The 24,301-nt window shown below is 44.3% G+C and overlaps 1 protein-coding gene across 5 annotated transcripts in view; it reads left to right on the top strand.

The window, feature by feature from the left end:
• Nucleotides 1–2,510: 2,510 nt before the first annotated feature.
• The window catches only part of Hivep3 (human immunodeficiency virus type I enhancer binding protein 3), a 404,287-nt gene continuing 382,496 nt past the window's right edge, over nucleotides 2,511–24,301 (top strand). For 3 of the 5 annotated variants that reach the window (XM_030253274.1, XM_006502815.3, XM_011240452.2), the window contains exon 1: nucleotides 2,511–2,614. The gene's annotated coding sequence lies outside the window, so the exon portion shown is untranslated. Of the gene's footprint in view, nucleotides 2,615–10,547; nucleotides 10,668–24,301 lie in introns of all 5 variants that reach the window. The other 2 variants (XM_006502817.3, XR_867814.2) reach the window with 2 other exon arrangements.

Raw genomic sequence — 24,301 nt, forward strand, 5'->3', positions numbered from 1 at the left:
GGCAGTTCATAACTGCCTGAGACTCTAGTTCCAGGGAATCCAACATCCTTGTCTGGCCTCTGAGTGCTGCTGCACACACATGGTGCACATGAACACATTTTCTCTCTCTCTCTCTTTCTCTCTCTCTCTCTCTCTCTCTCTCACACACACACACACACACACAAGTAATGAAGAAATTATATGGAAATAAATGAAAAATAAACTCTATAGATTAGAATGAAGATGAATTTTCAAATAAATTCTGCAGTTCTAGCAGAGAAAGAGTAGAGCCACGGGTATCAGGAAGATTAACAAGAGATGTTCAAGGGCAACAACTTACCCCAGGTGACGGGGGGGGGGGGTGGCTAGAAGCCAGGTCTCTTTTTAGAGTTTGCAGTATGGACCACTTAAGGTTCCTGTTCATGTAGACACCCAGATGAAGCTGTGGGCTTCTTCTGTTTGGCTTATTCTCCAACTGGGATTAAGAAAGAAGACCGAAGTGTACTTTACCACTTCTTCACAGTCATGAAGACCATTGTCTGAATTACTGATCTGTATTTGATTTAACATCGTATGGCAATAGAGCATATATATATATATATATATATATATATATATATATATATATATATATTCTTCCACTAACCCAAAAGCTATGAATGTTACCAGACAGCTTCTGATGCCTCTAACAGAGATGACTCCATGTGGCTGTAATTGTCTCCCTGGTGCACCTACCGACGTATTCTAATTGTCTTGATCTATGATGTCCTTTTCTCCTGTTCCTATAAGAACCTCATCAAACTCTTAGCACTCTGGGATATGGTAACTGGGGTGAGCTGAATCTGTGCTCCTGGCCCATGGTCACTAATATTTGACTCCAGAATAAACTTCCTAGTTCCCTTTGAGGTCAGAGCCCTACTTCTGACATCGTGCTCTTAGGCATCCCTAAATTCTTGGGGTCTCCATGGTAGTTTTGACCCCAGTCTCATGGCTCACACTTTGCCCTCTCAGGGGCAGCTTGCAGGGACTCTCACCTTGCCACATGCTGTCTTAGCCTCCCAGGAGTCCTTGGCAATATCAGGGGAAGCTCCCATGATCTCTCAAACTCTTGCCCTCCGCCTGCCTATAATTCCAGCCTCACATAGAGGACACAAGATGTTTGCCTGTCTGCTGTCACATTCCCATTCAGGATGGCCATGGACTCACCCTCTGAAACTATACATCTCTAACAAATTCTTTCTTCTCTAAGTTGCCTTGGTTATCTTATCACAGCAATAATAATAATAATAAAAAATAACCAAGACCTTTCTGCTGCAGATAAACACTTGAGATAAACAACCTAAAAGACAGATTTTTTTCATTTGGCTAATGGTTTGGGCTTGTCATGAGGTCAAACAAATTCGACTGAGAGTTCATGGGAAACACAGCTACTCAGATCATGGCTGAGGGACGAGATAGAGAATGAGGGGTCCAGGTCCCAGTATACACTTTAGGGACAGGTCCCCAGAGACGCCCTTTCCTCTCACAAAGCCCACCTATGGAAGGTTGTTTTTTTTTTTTTTTTTCCCCAATAGAACAGTCAGCTGGGGACTGAGTCTTTGATACAGGGTATGTTTAAGATCCAAACCATAATGAGAAAAACTCTATGCACTTAGTAGTTCCTTCTCAATTGTCCTTTCCCTTTCCTGGAAACCTCTAGTTTGTTTCCTGTATTTATACAGTTGCCCGTTCTGGACGCTCCACACAAATAGAACCATACCCAGTAAAGTCTTTTGTGATTGGCACGAATTTAAGGTTCATCTGTGTTATACCATGTATCAGAATGACCATTCCTTTTTATTACCAAACACTAGTCCATTGGCATGAACAAACTAAAATTTACTAATCAATCACCCATCACCCCATAGTTCAGTCGTTTCCCCCTTCTCTTATTAATGTGCTGCTGGGAACATCTGCATCTAAGTATTTTGTGTAGACATTCTTTTGAACATATATCTAGGACAGAACTGCTGGGTATCCACTGATTTTGTAGGGAGTCACATGATCTTGTTTACACACTGAGCTAGGAAGCCTGGGGAGGTGCTGGGAGCTAGCAAGACTATTTCCTTCAGCGTCCCTCTTGTTAGCAGGATCTTGTCACTCAAGCCAACCTTCACAGAGATACTTCCTGGCTAGGGAGTAGATCCGAAGTGTGGAGCTGGGCTCCTCCGCCTGACTCGCTTAGGATCTCCTCTGGTCAGGGACTGTCTCTTCACAGACTCCTTCACTGCTCCTCCCGTAGTCCTGGACTCAAAGCCAGTTTAGCTGAGGAAGATGAGAACCAACCTGCGCTCAACGTCAAGACCGCTAGCACTGGTTTACGCTCTGCCCTCTGAGCATCCGCGCAAGCGCGGCTTTCCAACCCCCAGCGAGGAGGCGGGGAGTGGGCGGAGCCGACGTCTCCCAGGCCAATCGAAAGCGAGCGCCCCCGCCCTCGGCGCTGTGGACTGAGCTTGACCCCGGTCGCGGACGGGGGCGTGGCCCTAGAGGGGGCGTGGTTGAGGGATGGAGGCGGGTCCTGGGGCTGTCAGTCGGCGCCCGCCGCCGCGGCTGCTCGCACGCCGGGCCTCTGGAGCAACCTCAGCGGAGCGCGCAGGTAAGGCCGCCGCGCCGCAGCGCCAACGCGTCCCTGGGGACCAGTTGTCCGCGTCCTAGGGCCGTGTCAGCGCCGCACCGCCCAGGGGGCGGGCCCGTGGCCTACCCTCCCCCACGGCGCCCCGCGGACCCCGACTGTCCGCCCATCCGCAGGGATGCGGGGTTGGGGGCTCGGGTCCCACACCTGTCCCCGTGTTGCACTCGTGGACAGATTTCGGAGACCCGGCGCAACCCGGGGCGGGGAAAGTTTGTTGACATCGGTGCGCCGCGGGGAGCGGGCAGCTGAGCCCTCAGGGATGCGCCTTGGGCAGCTCGGCCGTGGCCCGGGTGGCCCGCGTGGCTCGGGTCCAGAAGTCCTGCTGAGAACCGCGCGGGGGTCCGAGGCTGCTGCGTGGCGCCGATCGCTGCGTAGCGTGGGTCTCAGCCCCTTCCTCGTAATTTATTGTGGACATTTAGACGCGGTGGGTGGGCGAATTTAGTTAGCTTTTTCTTAACACCTCTTGTTTGGGAGGTGTCTTGCCAGGGCCTGATTAGTTAATTAACAAGGTGGGAAAAACAAGATAGATCCTGATACGAAAGGCAAATAAGCAACTCCGTAAAAGCCACTTAGAGGTATTGGCAGTGAGAGATGCTTTTGGCCAAGGACAGCCCTGGCATCTTCTGGTTGTACCAGAGGGCTTAGGTACTCAGCGGAAGGCTTTCCTATGTATTTAGGCTCTAAAGTCTAAGGAAGGTTCTCTAGTTTTTCAAACATAAGCAGAGGAGGAAATGGACGCATGCTAAGGAAGCAGTTAAGGGAAAAACAGAGGCTCAAGTTAGTTTAGCTCCATGTCTGCTACCAGGTTACCTCTCCTCAGCAGAAAACCTCAGCTCTGCCTCCCACCTACCTCTCAGTCTTTCCAGGAGGGCTGTTTCCAGATGGGTAGGCACAACTGGTTCCCCTTTCAGACTGAAGACCTCTTGTTACCTGTAGTCTTACAGACCCGCCTAGGGATATCCTCTCAAAAAGGCTTAATTAGCACTTTCATCTGCCCATTAAGCAATGGACCTTGAAATCCTTTGTAATCAGGGGCTGTTGTAGTGTCGAATCTTTAATAATACCTAATTCATTTTAATAGTGTTTCTATAATAACCTTTCTACTAGTATGCCAGCCTTGCAACACCAGGACTTTGTGTTAGAAGCAGCAATTTACTAGAAATATTGTCACAGCAAAACCTCTCTAACAGATTTGCAACCCATGTTACTTAGGTAATTACTGCTAGAGGGTATAAGTTATTTTTCTTTTTAATATTTAGTGTAGTAGGTGTTACAGTGTTTTTGATCTCTGAGGTTGTTTGTCCCAGTCAGTGGAAATGGTGTCAGGCACTATGTAAATTGATTTTTTTGGGCAAAAAAAAAAAAAAATCACACGAATCCACGTTCTATAACTGATTCCTTTCTAGATAAAACTCTGAGCTAATAGCATTTGACTTTGTTTTGCCAACCTATGACAAAAATGAAGGTTTAGAAATATATTTAGAGGGGTATATTAAAGCTGCAATGATGTTTATAGCATATTTTATTAGTAAAACTAGCCAGTGCTCTTCTGAGTACTTTACAGGTATTTTATGTAACCCTCATGCTATCCTTACTGGGAAGGTTGAACCAGCACCCCATATTTCAGACAAGGAGCCTGAGGACCAGTTGTTTAACTCAGGTCAGACAATGAAACAACAGATTCTAACATAGGTAGCCTGAGTGCAGAGTCCAAATCCTGAGCCAGTGTGTGGTCCTGCTTCTCTAGACTCCTCTTTCCACAGGCATTGATTTCTATGTGCTGTTCCCACAGTGTTACGTTCTGCACCACAGGGAGGAGAAGGACACTTCACAGTGTCACATAAGCACTGGGGTGGAGTTCTTATGCGGTCCTTTACTTTGCTACCAGAATTCTATGACTTCGATGACAAACCATCATCTTCCCCCTTCCACCTCTTTATCAATGGGACAGCAGTCATGGAAGCAGATGAGCCAACTACCCTTGCTGTCCTGGGAGCTGGAGAGATGAGTTAGTGAACCTAAGAATGGAATGTCCTCTTGCTTAAGGCACAGCCTAAGATGCAGTATGAATGAATGGTGAATGTGGATGTGTGTGAGGGACAAGAACTGGAGGGTATACACTCTGCTGCTACCAGGCTCCCCGTGCGACTGCAGTGAAGGAGAGGCAGCACCCTGTTTAAGCATTGTTAATTTTAAAAATTACATTTATTAATTTATTGTGTGTATGTGTGTGTCAGAGTGTGTCAGACAGAGCAAGGAAGGGAGGGAGGGAGTGGGGAATAACTTGACCGAGTTGATTCTCTCCTTCCACCACACATGGGTCTACCACATTGAACTCAGGTTATCAGGCAACTGCCTTAGAGCCATCTCACCAGCCCAAATCTTTACTTCTGTCATCGTCATCGTCATCGTAGTAGTAGTAGTAGTAGTAGTAGTAGTAGTAGTAGTAGTAATCGTCGCGTAGTAAAAGCAGAGGAGAGATGCTTCCGTTAGCTGAGATAGCATGTGCAGTGCTGTATAAGGAAGGTATCTATGAGGAACCCTTGGCATTGGCATCATCCTGCAGGAGTCAGGTGATGGCAGGACCTGACTTGCAGACCAATGGGCTCCCAGAATTATGGTATCTAGGCTTGGGAGGATGCATGAGAAGTCACTTAGGGGGCTGGGGAGATGGCTTAGTGGGTAAAGTGATCGCCGTGCAAGCATGAGGACCCAAGTGCAGATCTTCAGCACCCACATCAAAACAGGATGCGTAGCATCAATCTGTAATCTCAGTACTGCTGGGGATGCAGACAGGGGGATCTTGGGACTTCCTGGATAGCCAATCTAGCCAATATGGTGAGCTCCAGCTTTCGTGGGAACTGTATATCAAAAAAAAAAAAGGTGGACAGTGATAAAGAAGACAACTGGACATCAAACTCTGGTCCTCACACATGCACGCATGACCACACCCATCCAATACACATGCATATATGGCCCCCCTTTCAAGTCCATTGAGTTTAGCATTCCTGACCCAGTCTTTCCATCTACCACCTGTCCTATGTGGGCCTGTGTGTTCATACTGAACCTGCCTGGACACCTCCTGGGCAAAAAGAGCATCATACATAGATCTACATCAAAGGAGACAGGACTATGGGTTGGGAACCTAGCTTAGTGATAGAATGCTTACCTGGCATGCATGAGGTGCTAAGCTCTATTTCCAGTGCCACAGAAGAGTGATAGAGATATACAGAGTAATCTATATCTTATCACTTCTAACATACACATATGACTATATCCAGTGATATGGAATGGGAAATTTTGATTTGTGTTCTTAAAAGCTAATCTGTTATCAGTTTATAAAAAAGGGGGGAGGGGAGGGATTAAAGGAGAGGTGCTAAGCCAGGGAGACATTAGGAAGCCAAGGCTAGAATCCAGAATGAGGTGATCCAGGCTAAGACAGGTGGTGACATAGGATGGATCCTGGAAGAAATAGACCCCAGATGACAAGCCATATAAACAGCAACTGCCTTCCTATAACAGGACAAACACTCACCAGAGCCACTGACAGAATTGTTCAAGTTCAAGAAACCATTTTGTGTGTGTATCCCCAAAGCTACTGGATGGAATGGGGCTAATGAGAAGCCTCTATAGGAAACAGATCTTCCTTCTTCACAAGAAGGGAGGGTAGCATTTAGCTCGAGTGGGAAACTCCTTCAGTGCAGGCTGTTGTAATTCTTGGCTAAGTCAACACTCATTATTCTAGCCATTCTAGCCTCTGAAGTGTGGAGGTCGCAGAGGGGAGGCCCCGATCCAGAGCAGCAGCCTCACTTCCCCACTTACTGATGGAAGACACAGGCACTCTAGGCACGAAGAGTTGGGGGTGTAAAGGGCGATTATTTTGATGTTGTTGCCCAGAGAAGGGGTGTAAGTCTGACTGTTTTGAAGTGGAACCATTAGAACACGTTGGTATTTCTTTTTCTGTGATTTGGTTGGAGAATGTTCTTGTAGGAACTCTGTTCTCTGGTGACCCTGTTAAACCAGTGCTGGAGAGCCCATGTGCATCCTGTGGGTGCTGGGGAAGTTGCCCACCCCGGCGCTTTTCTTTTCTGCTGAAACTCAAACTGTGTGCTGCTGTGAGAGGCTGGGTGAGATGTTTGAATGACCACACTGACTGGAAAACAGGATAATGTGGGGGAAGCAAATGAGATTTGCACAGGAAACCACAAAGACAGAGAGGATATGGTTGGGAATGCTGAGTTCACTCTTCTCTTGGTACTTTACATATTTCTGGCTTAGAATGCAGCATTTCTTAAATATTCATATTTATAAATTCATAGGTGGAATTATATTGTGTAATTGAACGGGAACAAACTGTATAAATCTCTCTCTCTCTCTTTCTCTCTCCCTCCCTCCCTCTCCCCTTTTCCTCTTTCTCCCTCTTCCCCTCCCTCCCTCCCCCTCTCTCTGCACAAAGACTTTGGTCTTGATTTTTCAATATCTTTTAGGCTGGTGTTTCTCAATAACTTCTGTTTTGTTTTTTTTTTTTAATCCCCTGACCCATTTGGCGCTACCTGGAGACGTGGCTGGTTGTTGTAGCTAGGGTTGGCCTATGTACTTCCTAGCAGTTGGTGGGTAGAGACAAGAGATGCTGTTGACTATTTGTTCTAGGACACACAGCATCATGTCTTTTCTGCCACAGAGAACTGTGCAGCCCAACGTGTCACAGTCGTCAAGGTGGGAAACTTGTCATGATAGATGATTATGCAGATTCTTATCAAGAGCAAGTTGAGGGTCAGGGAAGAAGAAGGGGGAGAAACAGAGAAAGCAAAACTTTCTCTTTGGAGTATCATATCTGACATCCAGAAGGAGACCCAGTTAAGCTGAACTACTCTCTGCCACTGGGAGCTCTCTCAAAAGCTCGATTGCTCAACTCAGTAGTTTGGAACAGGAAGTGGAGGCCCTCGTAGTGGCAGGAAGCTGAAGGGGTGATGATTTGTAGAGGCAGAAGGTTTATATGCTGAGCAGGGCAGCCGGGCCCTACCAGAATGCTTTTGTAAAGTTCTAGGGACGTTTTCAAAGGTTGTCTTGTTGAGGACATTGAATGTGGTGCTGAGAAGACACAGCCTTTGCTCCAGCATTGTGACCTTCTAGAAGGCCATGGGTCTGAAGGCCTGTGTACATTCCAAATCGTCCCAAGAAGACAGCCAACAGCATTTTCAGGTTGCATCTTCTCCCCATGTCTCTTTAACATTCTCTTTTAACTACAGGAAATTTGAAGCATAAATAAAAATAAAGAAAATAGTAAGAGTCTTATCTGTATACTGCCCATCTTCAGTGACTGTCACCTGCAAACTAATTGGGATCTGTATTCCATCCCTGACTGTCCCCTTTTCCTAGTGTTGGGAATCAAACCAAGAGCCTTGCACATACTAGACAAGCTCTCCCACTGAGCTATGTCCCTAGACTATCTAACCCTCCTTTCTCTTAAGTGTGGACATAGAGTAAAAAGCTGCTGGTTTCCTGCTTGGGCAGTCAAGGAGATAAGTGGTTTTGGATGCTTCAGTCTCCCTAGAGGAAAACCGATGATGGACACACCACAATTAGAGGAGCCACGAGGGCTGCCTGTAAAAGGAGTAGGTTAGGTATATCAGGCATGGAGTGAGGGGTGGAGCTTAGCTCTTCTAGGTGAGTGAGCACAAGCCTTCAGAGACAGTTTGTTTCTTTTGAATGAGATGGAGGAGCCTGGATGGAGGAGCACACCTGGAATGCTCTCCTGGCAGAATCCCACATAAGGATCTAGGCACAGAGGCTTGTGTTTCTGGAAACAGCATAGCTACCTCATCTCCTTCCTGCTTCACCCCAGGTGTGCAGGGGTGGTGAGTGCCGAGTGTTCAGGGTCGACTCTGGCTCTCGTCTGGTGGCTTCTTGTGGAGTGGCTCCTCTCTAAAAGCATAAGCTGGAGAGGCAGGCACTTGTTAGTCTGAGAGGCCCTTTGTCCTCTGTCCCTGCATCTGGCAGCAGAGGAAGGCCTCCTTTCCCAGCGTCAGTAGCCTACCCCACACAGTGACAGCCAGCTCTGCCGTTTACTTTCCATTCGAGCTTGCTTGCTTGCTTGCTTGCTTTCCCCGGCAGATTCTCCCTAGCCTGAAGGACCTTGGCATGCCTTTACTTGACCCAGGGTTATGTTGTAATCTACATATAAAAATGGCTTCAAGAGTTGAGAGAGTTCTTGAATAATCATTTAATTAACGTCTATGAATTTTAATTAGCATGGATTTCTACAGACCTCGACCTCCTAGACCAAGTTCATGAGCAGCTATGTTGGTGTGGAGGCCTGGGCCTCTGCAGAGCTGTGATTCCTCTTCTTACTCTGTTTACCGAAAGCATGTATCCTCCCCAGAGGCATCAGCTTGCTATGAACATTCTGTGTAGCTTTTCATGTCTTTCTTGGGGGAAAGTGGCTCTTTGTGTGCATATAGTTTTTAGTGTAGTCTGTGCCAGAGTTACATGCCAGCCTCATTACTTATACTGACGATCTTTCAGATGTCTTCTAGGTGGGAATGAGTGTTCCCATTTCACAGATGAGCAAACCAAGGATCAGCAAGGTTTGAGAAGGCTCCATTGGGGGTAGCACTGGACTTTAACAAGCTGCTTTGGCTGAAAAGCCTAGGTGATTTCTATTCAGTCCATTTCTCCCTCACAGCTCAAGTTGGCAGGAGACTGACAGGATTGGTGGGGGAGGTAGAGGCGAGTGCTGGGAAGAGGGACTGAGAGTTATGGTTACTGCAGTGATGAAATCTTCACACTGAGACCCCTGGGAAACATAGCTTTTGACTGTGGTAAATTACCTGTGTCCTATTTTAAAGCTGACTATATAAAACAGAAGTTGCGCAGGGGTAGTCTGGAGATAGATTCTGTCAGTAGTTTATTTAGTTGATACAGTTTTTAAAATTACAAATTGGATTAGTTGTCATCATATAAAATGAAGTGAGATTTCAGGTGCCAGGGGGAGTCTTGGCCTTTCTCGAAGTACCAGGTTCACAGTTCTTCACAGCAGCGCTTAGTGGCTTTGGATGTAGTGAGGTCTCCCCAGTGGCTGGACTTTCTACCTTTCCCTCTTTACCTGTTTATGCTACCTGGCAGGACTCCCAAGGTGTCTGAGTGGGGCCACCCCTATGGAACTTATGCACTCTGTCATCCAGAGATGTTAGAGGCTTGTTTTATATTTGAGTTTGAGTGTGAAGACTTTGCAGAGGTCAGTAAGTAGTATTTTATCTTAGAAAGTACCAGAAAAGTTGTATTTGTTGAGGTAGAGAGTACACCCTGACATGGAAAGCTTTATCGCACTGCTTGCAGCAGTGAGAACAGAGGGCACAGATAGCTTGAGAAGAAACCTTCTTGGGTGTAGTTCCGTTCAGAGAACGAGAGAGGCTGTATAAAGAGTCACAGAGACAAGCCGCCATGTTTAGAGAAAGTTCTGTGTTTGTGGTCAAGGGGAAGAGGAAAGCCTTCCGATGCTAAAGCAGCTCATCTGGAAGTGTCCCGGGCATTCATGTGCCAGGGGGAACTTTATGCTAATGCTGTGGCTGGGTGGGAGAACAGTTTGTTCGGTGGCCATGAAGCAAACAAGTAGAAGGCTTGTGTTTCTGACAGGTAGGCCTGGCTGTTTGAATCAAAGCTCCACTGAAAACATCAAAATGCTGCACGGAGCATTAACATTGGTGGTGGTGGTGGTGGTGCTGCTGCTGGTGGTGGTGATGGTGGGAGAGTCCTATGAATTCACCAAGAAGCCCAGAAGGAAAAAGGGAACAGCCAGATCAAAGCCTATGGACGAGTGGGGACTTCAGCAGCAGGAAGGGTGTGAGCACACTAGAGTTAAGTTTTGCCCTGAGAACCATTGTATATCTGCATGCAGACTTTGGTTTGGCCAGCCTTGAAGGACAAAGAACTCAGGAGTCAAAGGACACGGTTTGCCCAACGTAGAGAGAATCACAAGTAGACAGGCTGCCTCGGAGTGGAACTCCTGCGGACACAGGTGAGCCTGGAGCTGAAACCAAGTTACCCCACCCCTAGGGACAGATTGCCTTGGTAATAAGGAGAGCAGCAGGGAGAAGGGAGGGTGCCCTGGGGTCACTGGGCAGCTTTTTCACAGGCTTCAAGGTGGTTTTAACTCCTTCAACTGGATAGAAGCCTAGAGACCTGCAAGAACAAATGGTGGATGTCCTCTGAAAGAAGGTTGCTTAAAACCAAACTTTCCAGGGATACTGAGCTATATAATCAGACATCATAGGGCATATAAAACTCCCATACGTGTTGAGAGGATAACAAAACCAAGCAGACCCACAGCTTCTTTTATTCATAAACATATAGAAAAAGAAAAACTTGTTTTGGGCGGCTTATTAATGCCTTCAGCAAATGGGGAGCAGCTGAACGCGGCTTGACATCAATAAATGGGCAACACATTGAAAAGACATTTCTCTGAAGAAGAAATATACAAATGGCCAACAAAGAAACATTAAAAATTTTTTCTAAACATCCTTAGGCATCAGACAAATGCAAGTTAATACAACTTTGAGATTTTTTTTTTCTCACCCCACTTAGAATGGTTGTTATTGAGCAAATGTGGCAGCCAGTTTTGGTGATGGTGTGTGGAGAATGGAACCCTTGTGCACAATCCTTGAGAGTGTAAATGATGTAGCCACTATGGAAACCTGTATGGGGGCTCTTTAAAAAGAAGCTGAAAAATAGAAGCATATTAGCAATGTATGCCGTTCTTGGGATGTACCCGAAGGACTGTCTCACCATAGAGAGGCCTGCAAACCCGTGCTTATTGCTGCTCTCTTGACAATAAGGAAACAGAATCAGCATTCTGTGGAGAAAAATGGTAATGTTTCCCACCACCTCTCTGAAGACTTCCTTCCGGAGAGATTCCAGACAGAGAAGCTAAGGAGTTTTTTTTTTTTTTTTTTTTTTTAAAGATTTATTTATGAGTACACTGTAGCTGTCTTCAGACACACTGGAAAAGGGCATTGGACCCTGCTACAGATGGTTGTGAGCCACCATGTGGTTGCTGGGAATTGAACACACTATCTTTGGAAGAACAGTCAATGCTCTTAACCACTGAGCCATCTCTCTCTAACCCAAAGGTAAGGATTTTTTTAAAAGGTGCTAAGTAAAGGCTTAAATTTTGATACTTTATAGCCTAAACTCTGTAGGCTTGCAAGTCAGTAAAAGTCAGCAGGTAAGGGGCCCAGGATCCAGCAGGTTCTGAGAGGACTATATATAAGTAGGAGACATGGGTGTTATTAAAGAGGGCTTTCTGGTTTGCCCAGGAGAGGGTAACAAACAGGAAACTGTTCTAGACTACCTGAAAATACAGGTAGCACACACAGTACACACGAGGTCACACTTCCAAATATGTCATGGTGCAACTGCATGGTGCAACTGCAGGGGCTGGGAGGAGACAACATGGATGTTGAGGGTAACTCCATGTTGAGGATAGAGAACATTCCAGATGAGGCATGAGGAGTAAGATGGCTTGTAGGTAAGTAAGGTGTTAGGGATTTAGGCAGTAACACTAGAGTGATAGGAGACAGATTAGTAGAGTCTTTAAGGATAAATATGAGGGTCTGGAGAGATGGCTTAGTGGTTAAGAGTCCGTACTGCCCTTGTAGAGGACCCAAGTTTGGTTCCCAGCACCCATATTGGGTGTGGGGCTTACAGGTACCTACAACTCCAGCTCCAGGGGATCTGAAACTCTCATTTGGTCTCCACAGGCACTGCACTCATGTACACAACCCCCCCCCCACAGTCATATACATATAAACATAATTAAAAATAAAAATCTTTTAAAAAAGGATAAATATGAACAGATATCTGGGAAAGAACAGTAATGGTGTGAACCGAAAATTCTCTCTAGTTATGAACATTTCCCTCAGGGAAGGTGGTTATACCCAGTTGCTGTTGTCTCGGGGTTGTGTTGGGTACCTGTGGGTTTTACTGCCCAGCAGCAACCACTGGTCTCCTGGCTAAGGAACCCAACATTGTCATCATTATCTAGACCAAGGGTGAAGAGCATGTATGCTACAGAGAAAACTGCATCGAGATGACATCATTTGGGTCACACCAGGTTTTTCTTTCATTTCATTTAGAAATAATCAAAAGTGATTCAAGAATAGACAGAAAGATCTGAGGAGCCAAAGACTGCTATAGGCATTGCTGTTCTGTGTTTTTGGATGCTCCCCTGGCTCTGCTCTGGATTTCTAACCAGCTTTTAAAATTGGGCCATCCCAAGACTTGGGCCTTGACTATTTTGTTCATCCTAAGTAGATGTACCCACTCTTGTGCTGTGGACTCTCTTTGGACATGAATCTGAAGTTTGTATCTCTAAGTTCATTATTCTTCTGATATTCAGGTGCATTAATCAGCTAGCTGCCCAGTAAGATTCCCACTGGGATATCTAGTAGGATCTGAAATGTAGCATGTTCTCTACCAACTCCCCAATTCCAAACCTGCACTAAGACCTGTTTCTTTCTGTCTCAGGACCTCAGGTTCATAAACACCACTACAACCATCTACCCAGTTGTTCAGGCCCCAACAGGGAGTCAGCTTGAGTCTTCACTCTCTTGTAACCCCACATTTAGACAATAGGCGGCCCTGCATCTGACCACTGCTCTTTACCGTTCTCAGTACAGCCCAAGCACTGCCTCTTGCCTAGACTATTGCCATAGCGCCCTAACTGACTTCTAGATGCCCTCAAGCAGTCTATTCTACACATATGTTAGAGCAGCAATTAAAAACATGTATCAGATCATGTTATGTTCCTGCTCAAAATGAACGTGCTTGTTTTCTAAACAAACAAACAAACAAACAAACAAACAATGCTCAATGTTCTCCTCGCATGCTTGGATGACCTAAATCGTTAACATAGTTCCAATAACCTATCTAATCCAACCCTGCTTGAATTCCTGAATCATCATCTGTTTCCCTTCTTTGCTTTGCTATAGTGACACCACACCACCTTGTCTTATAGTGATTTATGTCATTTAAGACTCTGGTCAGATTAAACTTTCTCCAAGTGGCCTTCTTTCACTATTCTGTCTCCAACAGTCCTTTTCTTTTTCCGTACTCTCTAGGCCTCTACCCTACTCTATGGGCTCAGAGCATTTATCACTACTGTGTTGGTTCTCCTTACTATGAAAGCTTCACGAAGCAAGAGTGTTGTCTTATTTAACCCTGTATGTACCACTGGGCTACTGCTTGGATCATAGCTTGAGCCAATGCTTTTTTTTTTCAATGACTGAGAGCATTATATCATTTTATAAGAGGTTTATTATCCAATGAATGGTTCTGAGGAAACTGGCTGGACTTTAAGAAATGTACCCTTAATTACAAGATGAGTTTGGGGCTGACACATTTGACAAGACTATTTAGATGGAGGAAACTAATTCTTTGAAAAACTTGTTATGTCAAAACTAACACATGAAGAAGTAGAAAGAATGAATAGTAATATTAAAGAATTGACTTCATTGTTAAAGATGAAGTCTTCCCACAAACATCAGATAGACAGATGTATGGACAGACTGCTGGTGACCACCCTGTGAAATCATCTAGGCATTGGAAAGAAAGCATGGTATCAGTCTTACGTACTCTTCCAGAGAGTAAACTGATTGGGAACATTTTATTACCCATTCTCTCAAACAAACAGACAGACAAACAAAAATCACTCCAAAACCTGGCAAGAACATTACAGCAAAAGGAGATTGAAGGGGTCAGTGAGATGGCTCAGTGGTCAACAGTGCTTGTTGCTCTTACAGAGGAGTTCAGTTCTACATCAGACATTCCATAAGCCTACACACACACACACACACACACACACACACACACACACACACACCTCTGTGTATGTGTTCATGTATGTGTGTAAGTGCAGGTACCTGAAGAGTCCAGAGAGCACAAGAGAGAGACCACTGGAGCTGGAATTGCAGGCACTTATGAAATGTCTGATGTAGAACTTACACACACACACACACACACACACACACACACACACACACACACACAGAGTTTTTTCTTTTTTAAGAAAAGAAGAAAATCAAAGATCAAACTTCATAGACCTATGTATACAAATCTTAAAATGTAATCAAATGAATTCAGCGTGTATAAAAGGCTAGTTGATCATAGCTAAGGGGGTAAGTTTCAGGAATTCAGAAATAGCTTAACACTTGAAAACAAGTCAAGGTAATTTCCTCTAGTTATAGAATACAGTAGAAGAATACAATCATCTCAGTAGATGTAAAAAGATTTGGTGAAATTCAATATTATTCATGATTTTGTCTGAACCAAGAAAGTTGCTTAATCTGATAACAAGTACCTAAAAATAAGCATCCTGTCAATGGTGATAATTTAAAATATTGAAAATTCTTCACTCTGAAATGTCTGATAGCCCCGTTTCTATTGAACAATGTATTTGAAATCATAGTCACTCTCCCAAGACTAGGCAAACAGTAAAGGCTCAGGGATTGGAAACCTCATTAAAGAGAGACATGATCGTAGACATAGAAAAACCAAAAGAATCTATAGATAAGTGATTGAAATTAAGGTAAGTTTAGCAAGGTTGCTAGGTACAGGTCAATAGGTGACAACCAATTGGATGGTGCCAGCTTTACTGGCACATGCTTGTAGAAGTAGCTGTTCAAGAAGGCTGGAGCAGGAGAGCCACTTGACCTTGAGGTGTCAAGGACAGTCTGGGCAGCACAGTGAGACCCTTTCTCAAAAGCCAAGTAAAACAATAATAGCAAGAAACCAACTACAGGGCTGGAGAGATGCCTCAGCAGTCAAGAGCACTGACAGCTCTTCTAGCAGATCCAGAGTTAATTCTCAGCATCTGCATGGTGGTGCAACTCTCTGTACCTCCAGGTCCGGGAGACCTAACACCCTTTTCTGGCCTGTGCAAGCACTGTGTGCATGTGGTACATAGACTTATATGCAGGCAAAACACCTAAACACATAAAATAAAAATAAACCTTTAAAAGAACTAATGATACACTCACACATAATAATGACAAGCATAAGATGAAATATACCATTACATTAAAATATACCATTTACAAGAGCCTAAAAAAATCCCATCAAATTTATGGGAATAAATGCAGTAAATATGGGCAATTCCATCTCTATGCTGGAATCTCTATTACTGTATAATGAGAGTAATATAAGACATTTTGAATAGACAGATATACAATATTCATAGGTTGAGTGGCTGATTATAAAATCTGTGTAGCAAGAGAAAGTGCTGAGATGAAGATAATCATGAAGAGTAAGAAGAAGGTTGGGAAAGTCCTACGCTCAGATGTCTGGGTTGATTATAAAGCTAACCTAATGTGGTCAGTGCAGTGCTCATGACGGATAAGCAAATGGCCCAGCTGAGGAGGGAATACAGCGTTCCTTGCCTCCCTGTTGGGATGCTTCTCCTTAGCAAAACCCAGGTTAACAAGAGAAAAGGAAGCATGTTCATTAGTGTCTCACACAGAAGAGCCTCAGCGAAGAGGACTCAGAGCAGTGGCTTACAGTGCTGGCTTACACAGATGGCTCCATCAAGAGAACAGCACATTTGTAGAGAAACAAAGGACAGGGACCAGGGTTTTAGGTTCGTAGGGGAATTGATGGAATGGTCTCTGTTTGTTTTGTCTTTGTTTACTTTAGTGATTTTTTTTTTTTTTTGAGTTGAAGAGGTACATTTTGGGTCATAGTTCTCATTTCATTTACACAAGTGAAACAGGATTGACAGAGATCTTTATACAATCACCTAGTTTACAATAAATGCAACACTGAGGTGTGCTTGAAAAGGATACAGTTAAAGTAAATAATGCTGGTACAATTTAATACTCATAAGGCACATTTCCCTCAAACTATTTATGAAACCAATTGTAGTTATCTTGTAGACTTAAAAACAATGGCAAAAATCCCAAAAAAGTCTTTTTGGAAGAAAACATAAGAATTTCTGTATACTCTTAGGCAAACATTTCTTAAACAGAACATACCCATCACACACAAACACACAAACACACACACATCACAAACACCACAATACACCACACACTCTACACATATACCCCCACATATACACAAAGCACACACATACCACATACACACAAAGCACATACACTACACACATAAACCACACATACACCACACACACAGATATCACACATGAACTTACATCACATACCACACATACACAACATACACACACAAACCACACTCACACACAGACACACACACAAACCATGCACATACACCACACACACAAACCTATAAAAGAAAACATTGATGTTAAAATCTCTGATCAACAAAACACACTATTAAAGGAATGAAAAGCAAGACACACAGAGTAGGAGAAGATACAAAGAAGTCCCAAGGATCAACAAAAATGAAGTAACTCAGAGGAGCACAAATATCTTGAACAAATTTTCATATGGGCGATGGGTGTCAAATGGCTAACAAATTCACTAAAAATAAAATTAATGCCACTGCACCAGCTTTCAGATAAATGTAAATTAAGCCTACAATAAAATCTCTCTGTCTACACGCCCACCAGATGGCTAAAATTAAAAAGTCAGACAATACCAAGTGTTGCCAAGAACATGGGACAGTTGGACTGTCAGACTTTGTTGGTCTGATACATTTCCTGCCAGACTCTCAAAGAGGCACCACTGAGCTGTGCTGGTGTAGACCATGGTCAGCTGGGGAGGTAATGGTGGTGAAGAGAAATGAGTGGAACTTGTAGGGCATGGCTCATCACTACACCTCACTTCTAGAACACTCTCTTCAGGTTTCTGGTTGGAAATGCTCCCCCTCAGCTTCCTGCTCCGGGTACCAGTTGCCAGGCCTCCCATGCTATCATGGACTCTCTCCCTGGAACCATGAAGGCAAGATAAACTTCCATAAGCTGCTTTTGGTCATGGTGTTTTATTCTAGCAACAAAAGTCAGTAACACACTGCCTATTTCTTGGGTTGTCTGTGGTGATCTCATTTATTTAATTCATGGTTTCACTGTGTAGCCCTGCCTGGCCTTGACGTGCTATCATTCTGCCTCAGCCTGGAAGCTTCTGGGATCATAGTGTGCAGCCGTGGACTTCCCTAACTGACAGTCACTATGTAGCTTTTTGTGCTTCTAAGGCACTTATAATAAATACACATTGATTTAATCATCAGATGATGTTGTCTGGACTGTTAAATTTGTCCATGTTTTACCAACGCCATGATAAGTAATGAATTCCTAACGCAGGTGTGCCTTTCTCTTGCTCCTTGCCTGCCTGCTTTCATCTGCTCATTTGCATGTACCCGCAGTTCATTTTTATACAGAAAATAAATACTTTCCCATTGTAAATAACTTAAGCAACATATAGCATGTGGAGGAAAAAATTTCATGGAAGTTCCAATTTAAATTTTAAGAATATATACTTATTTATTTAGAATCAAAGTATCACCGTGTAGCTCTGGATGGCCCAGAGCTGATTATGTATCCCAGGCTGGCCTCAAACTCACAAAATCTGCCTACCTCCTGAGTATTATTGGGACTATAGGCATGTATTCACTATGGCTGGCTTACAATTTTTTGATTTATTATTTCTATGTATGTATGGCACGTGTTGGGTGGTACGTGAGAGCCATGGCGTACATGTTTAGGTTAGAGGACAAATTTATATAGCTTCTGGGGCTCAGTTGGTCAGCCCTGCACAAGTGCTTTTCCTCACTGAGGTATCTTGCTGGCTCTAGATTTGAACTAGAAGTTCCAATTCTTTCTCAGAAACTGTCTCTCTGTCTGTTTCTCTCTCTCTCTCTCTCTCTCTCTCTCTCTCTCTCTCTCTCTCTCTCTTTCTCTCTCTCTCTCTCTCACACACACACACACACACACATTTAACAACACAAATGGGAGGCTCACCCCTCTATCTCAGCACCTTCTGTGGCTTGCCTTTTGAGCACCTATCTCACCCCAACAAAACTAGTCCAATGCCCCTTTGCCCTTTTTTTCCAGTCTCCATGCAACAAGCAATTATAGCATCTCATTATTGCATGTTTCCCCTAAGGGCTTTAGATGGGGATGAATCAAAAGGAACAAAACATGGAAGGAAAGCACAGGCAGCCATGACCAGGCTGAGGGGAGATGGAGAACACACAACAGCACTGTTTTCAGTTGCTCTCTGGCACTTTCATTCCTGTTTCTTTTCATCATGCCTTCTCACCTCCAGGAGGCAAGGGCATCCTGTGACCATCATCTCCTTGTCTCAGGGACAAGTGACATAGTAGAATTCAGAAATCAATGCTTGGCATTGTATTGCCATGGCCTGGTCCTATGGGGAGATCCAAGGACTCAGTGCACAGACACAGCAGGATGCTGCTGAGTAAGAGAGCCTGCCTCCCCTGTGCCTCTTAGGCCCCTCCCAATGGGATGGCAACGCCCTTGATGAGGAGAGAAGCTCATTGGACGGAAAGATGACACAGCGCTTTTGTGATCTCTGAGCAGGCAGGCTATGCCTTGTGTAGAGACTGCCTCAAGGATTGTGACTGTGCAAATGCCTGGCTGATCTGGGAAGCCAGAGAGCAAAACCATCGGGGCATCTGTGTTTAGGCAAAGGCCAGAAGTCATGGCATTCATTACTGAGGAATGGCCTGGATTTAGACTTCGCTCTTGGTTGATGAGCCTGGAGGAGAGGTTCAGTTGCACAGTATTCCTCTGTGTCAGGAGAGACTGAATGATGGCTGAGCTGGCCATGCATCCATGAGGTTGTGCCATGCATACCTGAGTTCCAGCCCTGAGCAGTGTGCTGCTCCAGGGAGAATCCAGGATTGGCTTCCCCCTTTGCTTTGATGTTGGTGCTGCCTGGACTCTCCTGATTGGCCATGAGCTCTGGGGATTTCCACCAGAGATTCCCCGAAACACAGATCCACAGAGGCAAGCTTACTTTCACCCCGGCTCGCTGTCTTGTGGGGTCCCCAGAAACAGCAGCACTGTGAGCCTTGGTGGGGACACACAGGCTCATAGATATGTAGCTACTTCCCACTTCTTGGCCATACTTGTACAGACAGGGTAAGGAAAAATGAGGCCTTTCTGGACAGAGCTGAATGGGAATTCAGCCAGGGATGATGTCAGTTGATGCTGAAAGACTAAGAGCTGGAATTAAGAACAACATAAAACACTTTTCTAACATACTCCAAGCAACTGTTTCAATTCGAGGGTCAGTTAGGTAGTTTCCAGACTAAAATGATGAATTCTAATGATTTTGAGCGAGTTTCAGGAATGACCTGGAAACAACAGCTTCGTCAGTGTCTCGGGATGTCATTGACGTTGGTGTCACAATAATACAAGCCCGTGGAAATGTAAGGATAAGATAGCATTACTGGACCTTGAATGGAGGAAACCCTTTCTGCATGGCTGTCCTGGGGCTTTGGCAGAGCTGAGGGTGTGGAGGTTTTTAGCTAACTCTGCCCATTGGTGCTTGAGTTGCTCTCCATCCCTTTAGACTGTGGTGACCTTGGAGCAGCTCCTAGTTCTTACATCCCCTTCACTCTTCTTTCTTTTGTCCTCCTGCTGGAGCCATTATTACATTCAGTCACTCCCTTGCTCTGTTCCCATCCCTGGACTCTCCCCTCCTTTGCTCTTGGCCCCTGCCTGTAATGTGTGCATTCACATCCAGGCAGCCCCATTGTTAACTCTGTGCAGTGTCTTTTTCTTTCCACCTCACAGACTGTCTCCCAGCTGAGGAGAAGAAGGTATCTACTCTTCAGGAAATGCTGTTCTTGGGTGGGAGAGGACTGGCTTCCCAGAAGTGCCAAAATGAAGATCCTTCTCCATTGAAAATAAACAAAACCCCTTTATCTACTGGCTTCCTGCTTCCTCCCCTGAAAGCCACCCTTCTCAGACATGTGGCACCATGCCAGGGGACATGGAATCATAGTATGAGCTGAGCATGTCTTCCCGTACAGTGCTGGAAGCTCGGGGAAAGCTGTTTAGTATGTATGTCTAATCAAAGCATGTCTTTCTCATGTAGTATGTGTTCCTCATCTGACCTATTGCCACATGTGGCTTGAGGAATGTGATGGCTGTCCATGTAAAATTCATGTGACATTTAAAGATTAGTCAACCATGCAGTCATGGCTTGTTTCTGGTCATTGCTTTAAAATTCACCATGCCTTGTCCTCCCTCTGCTGTTGAGATGCCTTTCAGGGGAGAACGCATTCCCTTTAAGTGGAAGGCTGCTACTGGGATGGCTGATTTAATGAATTTGGACATAGTTTTGAAATTTTCTTTTTTGAGGTATGGGGGAGTGAGTCCAGGGTCTTGACATGCTAGTTGAGCTTTCTGCCACTGTGTTAGAGCTCCATCTCTTTTGCTATGTTTCACTCTGTAGCTTAGGCCAGCCTTGAATTCCCCAAACTCTTTCCTTTGCCTCCCAAGAGCTGGAATTAAAAGTGTGGGCCACCACATTCTAGCAAAAGACAGTGCGACTTTATTTTGTTTTATTTTTGAGAACAGGGTCTCCTGTAGCCTAGGCTGGCCTCACATTCATTGTGAAGCTAAAGATGATCATGAACCTCTAATCCTCCTGCTTCTGCCTCCCAAGTTCTGGCATTATAGGCATGTAACAGTACACCCAGAAAAATTCTGAAGTATTAATAGTATTTTCTTTCATCTTTAACCCTTAAAACTTCCCCCTGGACTTTACCTTATCCTGTTATTAATTTATTGCTAGGGTTGTTATAACAGGGATAATAAGGAACACTCAGGGATCCTCCCAAGATTTTAAATTTTTACTTCATAGAAAAATTAGCAAAATTTCATTTGTAAGAGTTTGAGTTCTAGGTCTTCTGTAAAGCTCAGGATATGGAAATCAAATCTCTGAAGCCATCAAGGTAAATGGATAAAATTACGTCCACTAAACGTTGAAGTCTTGATCCCCAGGATCTTAGAATGTGATCTTATTGGGAGATGAGGGGCTTTGCATGGTAATCATGTCAAGGAAAGTTCATGAGGATGAGCCTCAGTCAAGTCGAACTGGTGTTCTTGGAAAAAAGGAATTTGGCCATAGCCCTTCACAGAGGGGAGTGGTATATAGTATCACAGGGAAATAAAGTTGATTTGTGTTAACAGAAATGTAATAAACATTCTAGTTCAAAATGGTAGACTGAGTCCATTCATTTGCTTTTGTAGAACTCACTTAACTAAGAGAGACAACATAGAAACGACGACTCCACAGCAGAACTGAAAGCAGGAGGTGGTGCTATGTGGAGAATAAATTTATTCCACAAGCTGGAAACTAGATGGGCAAGGAGGTTTGCTTTCTGAGTAGAATCTACAACAGGGAGTCCACTGGAACTCAATAGAGACTTGTGTCTGAGGTAGGGAAGCCCAGAGGCTTCAAGCTTGGAGTAGACACATCTAGAGGGTGAGAAGTCAGCTTGGAGACAGTGTGTGGGCAGTGAAGTAGAAAGGTGCCCGTGGGACATTTTGGCTATGAAGCTCTTTCCTTTCTAAGAATTGTGCAGAGCAATTTGAATTCTAAGAAATGTTCTCTGAACACGTGAAAAACTTGCTAAGGGACAGCCCGAGGAAGTTGGGGCCAGGGAGCAATGCAATATCTAAAGACTCAGCAGATAAAAAGAATGCCTTGGAGAGATCCAGAGGGGAAAGGGGAAAGCCACCTAGGTTGGCTCAGAATGGAACTGAAGAGCTTTTTCCTTTGATACTTCTGGGAACTCCAAATCTACCCCCTCCCTCTGGTATATACCTAAAAAAAAAAAAAAAAAAAAAAAAAAAAAAAAAAAAAAAAAAAGACTGTCATGGAGAGAGTAAACATCTTCCTATCAACCAAGGAACATACATGCATCCCCTGTTGCAGCGTAGGAGCCCTTCACTAATAAATATAAATAATCAACCAAGACTGCCAGATATCTGAGGGCAATTGGTATCAGGAAGGGCAAAGACATACAAATGGGAAGTCACTTGATGGGGGTGTGGAGCTATCAAAAGCAATTCTGCAACTTGAACTCAGATTAAAAAAAAAACAACAACAAATAGCTACTGTAATAAAACATGAAACAAGGAATGGGGGGCATATGGGGAGCAAGGTAGAAACCTAGTGTAATGGAAACTCTATGGAATCTATAAAGGTGACACTAGTGAAGACTCGTGGTAATGTGGACATGGAGCCTGAACCAGCCATCCTCTATAATAAGGCAAGTGGAAGGATTGGTACACCAACCCAACCACAAAATCTCAGACCTACAGTTTCTTCTGCCTGTAGGATGTGCTGGGACTGAGAGCCCAGCAGAGTCATCATCAGAGAGACTTCATCCAGTGACTAATGGGAACAGATGAAAAGTCCCACAGCCAAACATTACGCAGAGCTCAGGGAGTTCTACAGAGGAAGGGAGGAAGACCTGGAGGAATCAGAGGGATCAAGGACACCACAAGAACATGGCCCACAGAATCAACTGACTGGGATTCAAGTGGGATCATAGAGATCAGGGTACCTATATGGGTCTGACCTAGGTCTTCTGTATATATGTTATGGTTAGCTCAGTGTTCCTGTGGGATTCTTAACAGTGGGTACAGGGACTATCTCTGATTCTTTTGCCTGATCTTGGGATCCTTTTTCTCCTACTACATTGCCTTGTTCAGCCTTGATGTAAGAATATGTACCTGGTCTTATGTAGCTTGTTATGCTGTATTTGGCTGATGTTCCTAGAAAAGTCTGCTTTTTTTCTGAAGGGAGGGAAGGTGCAGTGAATTTGTGAGGAAAGGGAAAGTAGAGGGAGAGATTGGGGAGAGGGGAGAGAGGGGGAACTGCAGTTTGGATGTAATATATGAAAGAAGAGTAAATAAAAAGGAAAAATATGAAACAAGAATTCTTGGAAATTACCAAATGGTGGTGGCACATGCCTTTAATCCCAGCACTCAGGAGACAGAGGCAGGCAGATCTCTGAGTTTGAGGGCAGTCTGGTCTACAGAGTGAGTTATAGAACAGCTAAGGTTACATAGAGAATCTCTGTCTCATCCCCCCCCCCAACTCCCCCAGCCCCCCCAAATAATTATTGGAAATTAAAAATGGTTGTTAGAATTTTTTAAATGCAGCAGAAGATGGCCTAGTCAGCCATCACTGGGAAGAGAGGCCCCTTGGTATTGCAAACTTTATATGCCCCAGTACAGGGGAATGCCAGGGCCAAGAAGCGGGAGTGGGTGGGTAGGGGAGCAGGGCAGAGGGAGGGTATAGGGAACTTTCGGGATAGCACTTGAAGTGTATATAAAGAAAATAAATAAATAAATAAATAAATAAATAAATAAAGTAACATAAAAGACACTACTAAATTTCTAATGTGTGAACAAGAAGATAAAATTTAGTCTTTCAGAACCTAGCATAACAATGTACTAAGTGCAGGGCTAGAGGAATGACTCAGCACTTAAGAACACTAGCTGCTTTTCCAAATGACCTGGTTCAGTTCTAAGCACTCACATGATAACTCACAACTGATACCCTTTCTGGCTTCAGCCAGCACTGCACACATGTGTACCCAAATATTCATACAGGCAAATCCATACACATTAAGTAAAATGAGAAAAATAGCTTAATATTATGCTAAGTATAAAAGATATAGTTTGACAGGTCT

Source organism: Mus musculus, chromosome 4, assembly GCF_000001635.26.
Source record: "Mus musculus strain C57BL/6J chromosome 4, GRCm38.p6 C57BL/6J".
In the NCBI taxonomy this organism is placed as follows: domain Eukaryota; kingdom Metazoa; phylum Chordata; class Mammalia; order Rodentia; family Muridae; genus Mus; species Mus musculus.